At 41.0% G+C, this 13,344-nt stretch overlaps 1 protein-coding gene across 2 annotated transcripts in view; it reads left to right on the top strand.

Moving 5' to 3' along the window:
• The window catches only part of DSCAM (DS cell adhesion molecule), a 381,330-nt gene that overhangs the window by 42,689 nt on the left and 325,297 nt on the right, over window positions 1-13,344 (top strand). The window lies entirely within an intron of this gene.

Raw genomic sequence — 13,344 nt, 5'->3', positions numbered from 1 at the left:
AAGTAACTGTGGGATGTTTTTCTTCTTTTTCACTCCATTTTAATTTTGAGAGGAAAACCCTTAGGACAGAGGCCTCATGAATAGTGGTCAATAAAGTTGACAAAGCACATTAATAAAACAACCCATTAATGGAGTTGCCTTGGATCGATGTTTGAAAGAAGTTGGCTGTGAAATTGCATTGGTTGTCTGCCTCTTTAATACGTGGAGAAATTATTTCACTCAAAGCTGAGTCAGAAGTGGGAAAGGGAATATATGCTGTAATATTGGAGCAACAATTAGTTTAGTTTGCTCAGCAAAGAATTTGGTGTTCTAGCACAGTCAGCAAGAACCAGTTCATAAATACCTGCTCTGAGCCCATGTGGGTTTTGCTTGGAAGAGTAAAGGGAAATTTAATTTTCTTGTGCTTCTGCTGAAGTAAACCTGCTTTGTTAAGTGCTAATTCATCCATGACCTCTTGTTTTCTCTGGTCCTGCTTTTCTGCCTAACAAACTACTCTTCATTCAGGTTTGTCATGCTATTTAAAGCACTTTTCCACATGTTTGGGTTTAAGATAAGCAATCATATTTTGAAAGTTTATGTTAGGAAGGATTTCTGAATGGAGAGGGTTGTTAAGCATCGGCAGGGGCTGCCCAGGGAGGTTTGGAGTGCCCATCCCTGGAGGTGACCCAGGAAGGCCTGGAGGTGGCACTCAGAGCTCTGGGCTGGGGACAAGGTGGCAATCAGGCACAGCTTGGCCTCGATGGGCTGGGAGGGCTTTGCCAATATTAATGATTCTTTGATTCTGTTTGCCTGGGAACAATTTTGGGTCCTCAAAGGTTGTTTGACTTTTTGCATTGTTTGTGATGGTGCAGCTGAAAACTGCGTCAGGAGCTTCTATAATAAGTGAAATTGAGAGGTTTTTCACTTTTTTAAAGCTGAAATACATTGGACATTTTTGAAATTCTTGCAAGGGAAAGAGAGTCTGATTATTTCTCAAGAGTTTATGTATCAACTAGGTTCAATCTGTTTGCATATTTCTTTCTCTATTTATTTATTTATTTTCTATCCAGTGGGATACTTTGAGTAGAGTTGTAGATGGAATGGAAAGAAAACAAATTCATTTTAGGCACCTTTTTTTTCTTTCAAAACAAACATAAAATGATCTCCATAAAATTATTTTGTGTTACTTGGTGGATTGCAATACCAGAACATAAATTTCATTTATTCTTATGCAACCCAGATGCAAGAACTGAGCAGCCCAAATCTCATGCAGCTTGAAACAAAAGCTCTACTCCAAAATAAAATTTTAAGTTTGTTACATGACCCAGTGCTACTGTTGCAAAATCTTTTATTAAGACTTAGTGTTGCCATATATATATATACACATATATAAGTTTAATTCCATCCTACTTGTACCATCTTTAAAATAAAAAAAAAATCTCTGGTCAGAGCAGGTCACTCCTCATGGACTTCTAATATTCACATTTATCCTCCAGGACATAAGTAGGATATTCTAAAAATTGCTCTGAAAGCCATTCAGGAATACTATTCAAATGTTATATAACATGTAATTAATAATGCAGGCTCCTGTGGAGACCCTGATGAAACACAGTTTTGATGCTCTGAGAATAATTTACAAAACTGCTACATATTGGAGCAGAATAGAAATTAGAGACTTATGATCTATAAAAAAAATTAGATGAGAGGTGCCTTTGGGTTTCTGCCAGGTAAGAAGTTTGTCATGATTATTTCTGGTTTATTGAATGCTATGTACAACAATCAATTATTACAGCACATTTATAAAAATTGTTCTTTTTCTTTAACTCTCCCTGTGCAGATCAAATTAAGAATGTCCAAAATCTATGCTTCTACTTGGTGTCCAGGTGCAAAACCTTTATTAGCAGGGAGAAATAAAAGATTCAAGCAAATATCACAGGACAGTTCTTTTCACCCCTCTGTGGAATGTATCTGTGTTATCAAAGTACCTTTGTACTGATTAAGTGCAGCAAGGAAATGGAGCCCAGCTATGAGTGTGCAGATGCTTGAGTTTGCCATGCTTAGTGCCAAGGTTAAGCCCCAGCTTTGAAATTTTCCACACTTATATGCACATTAATCATCTAACTAGGAAAATCCTTAGGAGCCAAAGATGGAGAGTGCCAGGTGTAATTAAGCGTGGGTAATTAAATATCATTAACAGCACAGCTTTACAAGGAGACAGAAATTCTCTTTCTTCTTGTCACCATGAGGAAAGTGCTGTTTTCCAAATTTTATTGAAAATGTGAAATGTGAAACTGCCAGTGGTTTTATTTTATTCCTTTCAGAGCACAGCTAAAGGGAAATTATGATTTATTATGAATTGAGAGTTATTATGAATTTAAGACACAAAAAGAGAGTGAGTTATTATGAATTAAAGATACAAAAAGAGAATGCTATACCCCGTGGTTGCCAGGAGTGCTCCCAAGTGTTCAGGCAGTGAATAATATTGCAAGGACAATTTCCAGCTGCTGTTTGCTGGGCAAAAGCTTGACTTGGTGAAGGGTCTCAGCTCTGTTGGATCACGTTTGTTCCAACACCAGAAATAATAGGAACCAGCTGGTTTCCAGTTCCCCACCTACTTGAAATTGCCTTCCAACATAAGGCTGGATAAATATAGCCTAGACAAAGGCTGGACAGGAGCTGGCAATGTGTGCTTGCAGCCCAGAAAACCAATTGTGACCTGAGCTCATCGCTCAGTGGGGGCCACAGGAAAGGGGGGAATTCTGCCCCTGTGCCCCACAGGTGAGAGCCCACCTGAGAGCTGCCCCAGCCCTGTCCCAGCACAGGGAGGAGCTGGAGCTGCTGCAGAGAGCCCAGAGGAGGCTCCAGCATGAGCAGAGGGATGGAGCAGCTCTGCTGGCAGGAAAGGCTGGCACAGCTGGGATTGTTCAGCTGCACAGGAGAAGCTTTGGGCTGAGCTCAGGGTGGCCTTGCAGGGCCTGAAGGAGCCCCAGGAAACCTGGAGAGAGACAATTTCCAGGGGATGCAGGGACAGCACACAGGGAATGGCTGTCATGCCAGAGGGCAGGGCTGGATGGGATCTTGGGAATGAGGAATTGTTCCCTGGCAGGGTGGGCAGGGGCTGGGATGGAATTCCCAGACAGCTGGGGCTGCCCCTGGATCCCTGGCAGTGTTCAAGACCAGGCTGAGTGAAACTCTGAGCAACCTGGGACAGTGGAAGCTGTCCCTGTCCATAGCAGGGGGTTTGGAATCAGGTGATTTTTAAGCTCCCTTCCAATCCAGGCCATTCCATATTTTTTTTTTCTTTCTATGATTCTATGATTGATGTCACACCTTTTTTCTTGTAGAAATTTCTGCAACAGCATCATAATAAGGAATTGCCTCAAAAGCATCATAGTCTTGCAGTGAATATTTTGCTACATCATTTGAAGTCCTCTGTTACTGCACAGTCTTTGCTCTTTCAGCCATTTTTCCTGCTTTCCATTTCTTTGCCATTACTATTTTGCTGATTTATACTCCTGCAACAATCAAAGCCTCTGTCCTGCTCCTGTAGTGATGGTGTTTTTCCCCTCCATCATCTGTGTCTCTAAGGTCTGTAGAGCCTCTGTTGGTCCTTCAGCTGGCAGTGTAGAAGAAGAAGCATCCACTGCTCATTGTTCTGGAGAAAAACTTGAAACTATAACTAAAGGGCATTTAGAAAAGTCTTAAAAATAATATGCATTCAAAGACAATTTTTTTTTTTTTGCAGGAAAACCTATTTCAGAGCTACTGTATGTTTCAGGCCTTGAAAAAGCTGCTTCATGTGATGCCATGTGCTGTAGAGTTCATCCATGTTCAGTTGTGGCATCAGAGAGAACATTTATTTAGTGTTGCTGAGAAAACCATTGGCTATGAATTGTGAAAGGAGAGGTGGATACAGAGCCTGGCAGCTTTGCACCAGACAAAAGGGCTGGCAGTGGGAAAACTTTCCCAGTAATAAGGTTGTCCATTCCAACCTGACTAATGCAGGATTTATGAGTCATGCCAAAATTCTGTTGCCCTAAAGGTGCTACCATAAAGCCAGGAAACTTTTCCAAGGCATTACATAAATAGGAGATTATCCACTGCTGCCTCATGTGAAGTTTGCAGCCAGATTTCATAACAGGACTGGTTTGGATTTTCCTAGGACTTCATTAGCATTGTTATTCCTTCAAGTGGTATTAGGTTATGTGTGTCAGTGAATTTAAATCAATTTATCAGTGATGCACCCCATCCCTAACATTCAAATCCCATTATATTTGCAGGGAAATAAATCATCCTTTTTTTCCTCAGTTTTGTTGCTTTGACCCTTTATTTAAAACAAAAAAACAAAAAAAAAACCCTAAATGTAAAAGAAGGCAGAGAAGATTAGAAGGTTGATGAATAAAATGGTGCTGGAGATATTTGAAGCAAAGCAGAGGAAATCTTCACATAGTGATTGTTTGGGCCTTGGCTTTCAGACCTTACACAATCACTGAATGGATTCCTGAGGAAAACAGGCTTGATCCACCCCCCACACCTTGTCACAAGATCTGTTTAGTCTGTAAAGTCAGAAGGATGTATTGATAGGAATATTCATCTGCTTTTTTTCCTATCCTATCTATAAAAAATGTCAGTGATATCCAGGAGTCTGGTGCAGGGCAGGGAGGGGCTGTGCAAGGACCTCAGTGATGCTGGAACTGAGGAAGGAATGAGCTCTGACCTGCACACCTTGGTGTATTTTTCTCTAAATGTTTCAGGTAGGGGCTTAGAAAAACCTTGTCATGAACAGAATTAAACCAGGAAGTCTTTATCCTTGGTTCAAAGCTTCAGTATTTAGAAATCTCTCCAAGTGCCTGGTTTCTTTGGAAACTTTGGGTACTGCACTCTGCACAGGTGACAGTCCCTCCCTTCCCTCAAATCGTCCCCAAGATTGAGAGTAAGGCACAGTTTGTCCAACATAAAGGCTCAGAAATCCAGAATTAAGTAGGAGGGGATAGGGGAACAAACTCCAGCAAAGTGGAAAAATGAAAGTTCTGCCTCCAGCCTCTTGTGTTTTCCTGCTTACCTGGGATAAGGGCACTGATATTTCCCTGCAGCTCCTGCCCTGCGGGCTGGGATCTGGCTCAGATGCTTCTTTTGACCAAAGCCTTGTAGCTGCAATAAATATAAACCAATTTATGCAATAGCTTGGCAATATGGAGCAATGCCCACCAGGGAAGCTGCCTGTGACCCCAGCGGTGTTTTATCTGCCATTCTGGAGAGGATGGTCTTTCCTGCAATGCCTTAGTCCTTTTTCTCACCAAGCTCCAGAAGGTGCAGCCAGATTTTAACGAAGTTTTAAACAGAGGGCACGTTCATCTTGGAGAAAATGGGGGAAGAAATGGCTGTATCACTTTAAGGATGTAAAAATGAAAAGGCTGTTCATTTCTTTCGTATTTTTCCTAGCCTGTAATTATTCCTAATCAAACTACAACAAACAGTAAACACTAAAAATGAAATAAACGCAGTGACAGTTTGCCAATAACGAGCAGAAAATGTTCCATCTGTCTAGCAGTGAGTAAAATGTGTGTAATTACTGCTCATTTTTCTTCTAATTGCTGAGTTATTAGTTTAAAGCTTACGCACAACTGGTGAACAGTGCCGACTACCCATTCTCTAATTACAGCCCCTGCTTTGCTGTGCTTGAAATCAAGAAAAGCAAAAAGCAGAAAATTTGCATTTTAAAAGAGTTGTCTGAATTAACCCCTCTGGTAAGAGCATCTTTTCAGTTCTGGCATCACAGGTCAGAAACTTGGCTGACAGAATCAGTGTCTACTTCTATCAGTTGGAGATTCACGTCTCAGTGGGATTATCATCTCTTTTTTCCCCCCCCTTATTTTTTCTGAGCCTACATTATAATTTCTAATTTAAAGAAGGTTAACGAAGGCTCTGAAGTGGATGGTAGGTCAAGGGAAGTAATTCCTGTGAGGAAGCAAAGGTTATGACAGCCATGAGTTAGTAAAACTTGCTTCGCTTTGTGCTCCTTCTTCTTTATCTGGTTATCTCCAAGTGGGGCAGATGAGGGTCTCTGTGTGCTGCAGCCTGCTCCACAGCACAGAGAGAGCTGAGCCACCTTCCCCTGTCCTCCTCAGGGTCTCTGAGAGCCAGACTGTGCCTGAAGTGACAGAGAGGTGGTTGCACATCACGTGCGCCATCTCGGTTGGGTGTCAGAATCCATCCCTTCACAGGGGACCCATCCTTTGGGGTCGTCAGAGGATCATAGGATGGTTTGTGTTGGAAGGATCATCTGATTCCAAACACCCTGCTATGGACAGGGACAGCTTCCACTGTGCCAGGCTGCTCCAAGCCCCAGTGTCCAACCTGGCCTGGGACACTTCCAGGGATCCAGGGGCAGCCCCAGCTGCTGTGGGAATTCCATTCCAGTCCCTCCCCACCCTCCCAGGGAAGAATTTCTTACTAATATCTAATCTAACCCTACTCAGTCTGAAGCCATTCTCTGTGTCCTGTTCCTGCATCCCCTGGAAATTGTCTCTCTCCAGGTTTGCTGGGGCTCCTTCAGGCCCTGCAAGGCCACCCTGAGCTCAGCCCAAAGCTTCTCCTGTGCAGCTGAACAATCCCAGCTGTGCCAGCCTTTCCTGCCAGCAGAGCTGCTCCATCCCTCTGCTCATGCTGGAGCCTCCTCTGGGCTCTCTGCAGCAGCTCCAGCAGCTCCAGCAGCTGGGATAGGGCTGGGGCAGCTCTGCAGGTGGGCTCTCACCTGTGGGGGCACAGGGAGAGAATTTCCCCCTTTCCTGCTGCCCAGACTGTGGGATCAGCCCAGCACAAGAAAACCATGGATTTCTGTGTCCCTGCACCCATGGCCAGCTCATATCCAGCCTCTCATCCACCAGATGATCCCAGGTGGGTTGATTTCCTTTGTGAGCAGTTCAATATGAAAGGTGAACCACTGAGAACAGACCCAGTTTGGTCATTTTCAAAAGCCTGGTGATGCTGTTATTGGCCATGATTTTTTCTTAAAATAGATGAAAAGAGCAAGAACTCTGAGGGAGATTCAAAAAGCTGAACAACAGAGCTGTCAGCTAAGCACTTTTTGGGATTACATCTCAGAGGGATCTGAGAAGGACAGCAAGGCAGATTTACTGGCAGGAGAGTGATATTCACAGCATGGGATCCACACTTCTACTGGGTGACATTTAGGGGCTCACAAATGGGCACAAATTGGGTGTGGTAGGCTCTTGTAGGCAACCTTTTAATCACTTGCTGTCTTTTTAGGGTATTGGGAAGAAGGGTGAAACCACAGGTGAAAATCATGCAATAAGACACCAGAAAAATCTGATGTAGAAGTGCAAGAGTGAAATTCACTTCTCTGTGTGAGCTTTTAGGTGGGGAAATCTCCTGCCTTAGCAGCTCAGCATTAAGTCAGAGCAGTTAGGATGCCTCTTGCCCTCTGGGACACCAGTTGTTCCAGTTGTGGCAGCATGGATTTCACTGCAGATGGCAAAACCCCCCTGGAAGCTGAGGAGGTGTATAGGCTTTGTGTTATCTTGACTCGATTGCTATCAGCACATGAAACACTCAGTTCAAAACCCTCTGTTTCAATTTACCCCAAAACAAAAACTCATTTTTCTCTAGCTGGTGTCACTGCTGGTGCACAAGGTGTGAGTTAAACTCTCTGGGGAACCCAAAGAGTATAAATTAATACAAAAAAATCCAACCAGCTGCCATTCCTTAATACAGGATTGCTTGGACAACTTTGAATGCTCAAATTTTAAACCCTGATGTTAGCAAAGTGGGATTCAAGGGAGGGTGTGCCCACCCACAGTCACATTCCTTGAGAACTTCTGGCATTGGAGAGAAACACTTAAACAAAATTAAACGCCATAAAAGAAGAAGTCTGGGCACCATATTTAAGGGATTGTCCTAGCTGTCGGAGTAGTATTTTTGAAATAGTGATGAGTGATGCAAAATATTGTTTGGGATAAACTATCATCAAAAAAGCAGCACTCTGCTGGGTTTGGTTTCTTTTTTATTTTTCCTTATGTGTAGTCCTGGTTTTAGAAGTGCAGTTGCACATTTTCTTGTCCAGGAATAAGTCTGAGGAGAATGAATTCACATTGCATTCACACCTGCCAGTATCCACAGCAGCCTTGTCTTGATGGGAGCCTGCAACTCTCACAAATGTCAGTGACAAATGCTTACCTAAGGAGGAGGAGGAGGAGGGAAAAGATTCTGTACATCCATCTAGTTTTAAGGAAAAAAACCCATCCAGAATCCACAAAAAGAAAAAAAAACAAAAGGAAAAAAAAGCCTTTTCAAACCTGCACCACTGCACCAGCTTGGCAGGGAGCAGGATGGGTTTGGTGATGCTTTTAACCTTGCCAGGAAAATGGAGGTGCAGGTAGCAAGAGGTTGGGATTTGAGGAAAAGGATGGACAAGAAACAGAAATTTATTTAAGCCATTTTTCTCTGTGGCTCAGGAAGTAAAGCTTTCCTACTTCTTTTCAGTCCTGAATAAATGCATTTGCTTCATGGGCTCACATGCACATTATGCATAATCCTTTAGATATGCTTGCCAGCTGTGTGGTAGAGATATGGGCTGCTGGGACTTTGCTACATTAAAAATGGTGGAGATACTTCACCAAAAAAAGAACAGAAATGGAATAATTATTTGCATAATCTTTCTAGAGTCACCAAGATTTCTTGAAAGAAGCTTAACATGTTTGGAATAATCTATTAGGGAAATATTAAGGGAAAAAATACCCCCTTTTCCTACTGACCACATGTATTTTTGTTTTCTCTCTTGGTCTAACAGATTGAAATTGCTTTATTCTCATTTTAAGAATCCTTTATTCATAAGAATAGCTTGTATTTTAAATACTGTGGGTTCATTTTCTTCCTACAGAATAACAGGGATAAAATAAAGTTTTTCTGCCAAATGAGCTCACAGCAACTTATTTTTACTGCACATATATTTTTTCCAAATATTGTTTCTTTTCCACTTGGTATTTATGACCTTTTGTTCTTTGTTTGTGTTGTTTTACCTAGAAGAGAATGCTCACATTTCTGCAGAATGTCATGAAGAATGTGTGAACTCTATGTAGATATGTAATCTCCACCATATTTAGCTAACTTACTTTCTTACAATAAGGACTATTTGTATAAAAGTATTTATTTTTATTGTCTATCTAAACCATCATTCTCCCATACTGTTTTGCCTTCCCCCCCATGCCCTTCCCCTTCCTCCCAGCAACTGAGATGAAAATTAAGTCACAGAGGAGAGATATTTCTTCTCTCAGATTTTCAGATCCCTGTGTAGTTTTGGCTCAGAGAACAGCTGTTCTTCCAGAGAAGAGCAAAAAATCCACATTTTCTAATATTCTCAGGGTCTATTTTTGTGCTTGCAATGTAAACATCCAATATTTACAGTCTAAATGTCCAGCAGAGCAAGGTAAATATTCAATACCAAATCAAAATAGATGTACCTCACAAATGTTATTTTTTAATAAAAATATGTTCAAACACTTTGGTGAATTGATAAGATGGGGCACCGTGGATAAATATAGACAAAATATTTTGCACAGAAACACCATCGCTTTAATCTGCATTTCTACTGAACATTATGTTGTGACATTATATTTGTCTTATTCCCATGAAAATAAGGATAAAAAGGGTTGGTAGGTGCTTTTTAATCATCTCAGTAGGTTTCAAATCAAACAGCTCTTTAAGAGTACTTGGAAGCATGAAACAATTGTCTTATCTCCATCAGATGAGTCCTTTCTTGCTTTCAGCAGCCACATCACAGGCTCTACAGCTTTCCTGCACCTGCTTAATTTGTCAGGGTTAATCTATTTATAGGCTACAGTTTTGTTTGCCCCAGAAAGTTGCATTTATTTTAATAACAAGCATTTTTACGCCCATTAGCTTGCCCAGTGTTTCAGACATTTGAAATGTGTTTATTTTTGTTCCAGCCTGAAGAGACTCTTGATCGCTTGGGAATGAAAAAAAAAAGCAAACCAACCTGATTTAAATTTGTATGCAACCTCAGGTTCCTCACACTGATCAACTAAAACAGTATGAAATAGTAAAAATAAAAATGAAGTCTATGATATCATCGACTAAGAAGAAAGCCTTGAAAATAACTATTGCAGTCCTCTAGTGCTATTGGAAAATGAGGAAGAGTGAGGAATTCAGAGGCAATGAATATTCCTTTGCCAATGTAAAAAAATCCAAAGCCATAATTATTTTTTTTAGGCTTGTGAGATGGTGTTACAAACCATACAGTAATGAAAACAAAAAGTAAAAACTGTAAAATGTAGCTTTGCGTCCTCATAAAATTTTAAGAAAAATAAATTTGTGGGGTAGTTAACATCCTTTATAATACAAAGATAATTATCTCTTTTATTGTAACTGTAGCATATGTGAGGATGTTTGTTTAACTCCCCAGTTGTCAGACATGAGGCTGAAAGTTTTTAATAGCCTCTGGGTATCAACTCTACAGCCTCAGGCTGCTGTTTGTAATTTAATATGAGTAATTTATTATGAAGAGAGAAAAAACAAGAATTGCCCAGTAGCTATGAAAGCACATTTACATTATAATTATTAGGCACATAACAGCTCAAAAATAGATAAAAGGAATTTTATAGTAGCATTGGCAGTAGCAATAGTATCATCTGCTAAGATAAAGCAGGGAAATGTAGCTCTAGAGAAATTACTTGTGAGGGGAGCAGTGGTTATAGTCAAAAGGTCATCCCCATCTCAGCTGCTGACTTGGTTTTAATGCAAACCACTCATGGGAAGTTGTGTGTAACCTAGAAATATCATCTTTCTGAGCTCTCTGAGGCTGTGTGCTGATAGGTATGCATCAGAACAAGAGGGGTTTTCAGGGCAGACTGCTCTGGCACCAGTACATCTGTAGGTGATTTCTAGTTTTGCTCTTTTTATTGAATGTTTCCACTTTTGGTAAACTCGTTTTTAATTAGGGACTAATATTGTGAAGTATGTAGTGGTCCTCCCCTGAAAACTCAGAACCAGACTTCCCAGAAGAGCTTGGCACTGAAGAGCAGCCACCTGGATCCCAAATTTGCAAAAAGGTTGTTCACTGCTCTCAGCAGAACAGCTGAAAACCTTCTCCCTGACTGAATCTCTGCTGGGACTGATTATTCCCATGGAGATGCTGACATCTCCATGTATTTCCTCCACATTTTAATGTCTCAAAATCTGAGATAAGATCACACAACTGGACTTCTAGGCAGCTAAGAAGATGCCAAAAGTTAGCTTTCTGTGTGTGATGCAGATTTACCTTGTGTGTGCATCCTAAATAACAACAGGCATGGCAGCCTGAGAGTTTCTAGGAGTGTTCCCTGTGGTGATTTCTCTTCTCTTCTCTTCTCTTCTCCCCCAGCATTTTCCTTGTAGTTTATTCTGCAGTGATCATACCTCACAGTCCTGTATATGTGTCCTCAATAAACATCTGAATGGCTGCTCAGGGTCCTCACTCATTATGGTTTTTTTGAGGGGAGTTACTAACCAGCTTTAAAAAATGTCTGGACAACGTTTTTAGATACAGGGTGGGATACTTGGGGTGTCCTGTACAGGAGCAGGAGGTGGCCTGTGATTATCCTTATGGGCTCCTTGCAAATCAGGATATTCTAGGATGTTATGAAAAGTCTCATGGTGCACTTCCACCAGCTGATGTAAGTTGATATTTTTTGACCTGTTTCTGCTCCCTGCCCTGGACACCCAGCAATTCATTAGTGCCAATATTTCCTGTGGGTCCTGCCTTCTGGAGCAGCTGTGCTCACAGATGTGTGCCTGTCCATTTTTAAGAAGTTGATCCCATCCCTGGTTCCCTCAGAAGGAATCATATCCTTTTCCAGGTCATCTTATAGAGGCACTGCAGACCACGCTGCTGGAATAACGTCCGTGCTGAAACTCTTGTTTTTTCCTGTCACTATGAATTCTGCAGTCTGCTCATACCTGCTCCTGTCAGGATCCTGCAGAGGAAAGATTGTAAGGTCTCCAGGTCCTGTGTGATTCCTCAGGGGTGTGGTGTACAATGATACGTGGCTGTGCATTACCTGGTTACTGCACAAACAGCAACTACTCCTTACCCCGGGGATTTAAGAATCTCTATCCTTAGAGAGTAATATCACCAGTATACCTCTTAATTTTGTTTTATTTCTGTACAACCATAGGCAGAACACATTTTTTCTAAGGCTTGAAGAGCTCTAATGTCCACTTCTTTCCTGCAGTGAATGTGTCCTAATGCAGCAATGACCTAGGGGAAAGCACATCCAACAAGGCAGTGAAATCTGCAAGTGTACATCTGGGGATGCCAAGGGGGCAATAACATCCAAAATTGCTGGAATAAATAGGAGGCTGTGGCAGAAAGATGATGCATGCAATTCAATTCAAAGTGCAATGAAACTACAAAGGAAAATCCAGGAGCAAATAAGATTTTTAAAAGATGCTTATCATAGCAGCCTAATCAAGATAATGGGATTACTGAGCAAACCCTTTAAAATCATTTCTAACAGATATTACACACCATTTGTCATATCATTAAGTGCAATTTGAAAATGGCTGTCAGGTATACAGCAGGGTCTGTGTTCTCTGTCTGCATGGAATTCTCCTACAATTTAAACAGAAAAAAAATAGAAGTGCTGCTGACATAGAATCAGACTTAGGGAAACAGCCACAACCACTGCAGACCCTCAGTACATGATTAAGTGCCTCCCTGCACTGGAGTCTTCATTCTTTAATTCAACTTCACCTTTAATAACATTTGCAAATTCTTTCATCCACTCTGCATCTTTAATAAGAGACTCTGAGTAGTAAAGCAATCACTTTTGACAAGAATTAAAGCATATTTGCTTCAGTTTAGGGTGGTTTAAGGTTACTCACGATGAAAATGAGCAGCACAGAAAGGTTTTGCTTGAAGTTCCTTCTTTTCTTCAAGTTTCCAAGACACATCTGTCTTGAAAACTCAGTCACATAACTAAGTCATGTCAAGCAACTGTTCTCTATTTCTGCTAATAGAGACATGAAAGTATTTAAGTGAGATAAAAACAATTCAAATTCATATTGGCTGGATGCTTCAATTACTTAATTCCCAAAAAATATATTTAAAAAAACTGAAAAAAATATATGATATTTTGATACAATGATTTTTTTTTTAAACAAATAGCACGTGACACCTTCTAAATGAGGTGAAACAGTAGAGGACAATAGCCAATAAACATTGCTAACTTCAATAACTTCTGTGGGGTTGTTATTGATTTGCATTCTTAAGGGGCTGACTAGCAGAGATTTTAACTTTTTAGTTGTACTCTAGATAAGTGATTTTAGCTGAAACTCTTCCTGTCATTC

The sequence above is a fragment of the Onychostruthus taczanowskii genome, unplaced genomic scaffold (assembly GCF_017590055.1).
Source record: "Onychostruthus taczanowskii isolate IOZ18803 unplaced genomic scaffold, ASM1759005v1 scaffold17, whole genome shotgun sequence".
Classification (NCBI taxonomy): Eukaryota; Metazoa; Chordata; class Aves; order Passeriformes; family Passeridae; genus Onychostruthus; species Onychostruthus taczanowskii.
Note: the sequence above shows the minus strand (reverse complement) of the source record. Positions and strands in the feature narration are given on the sequence as shown.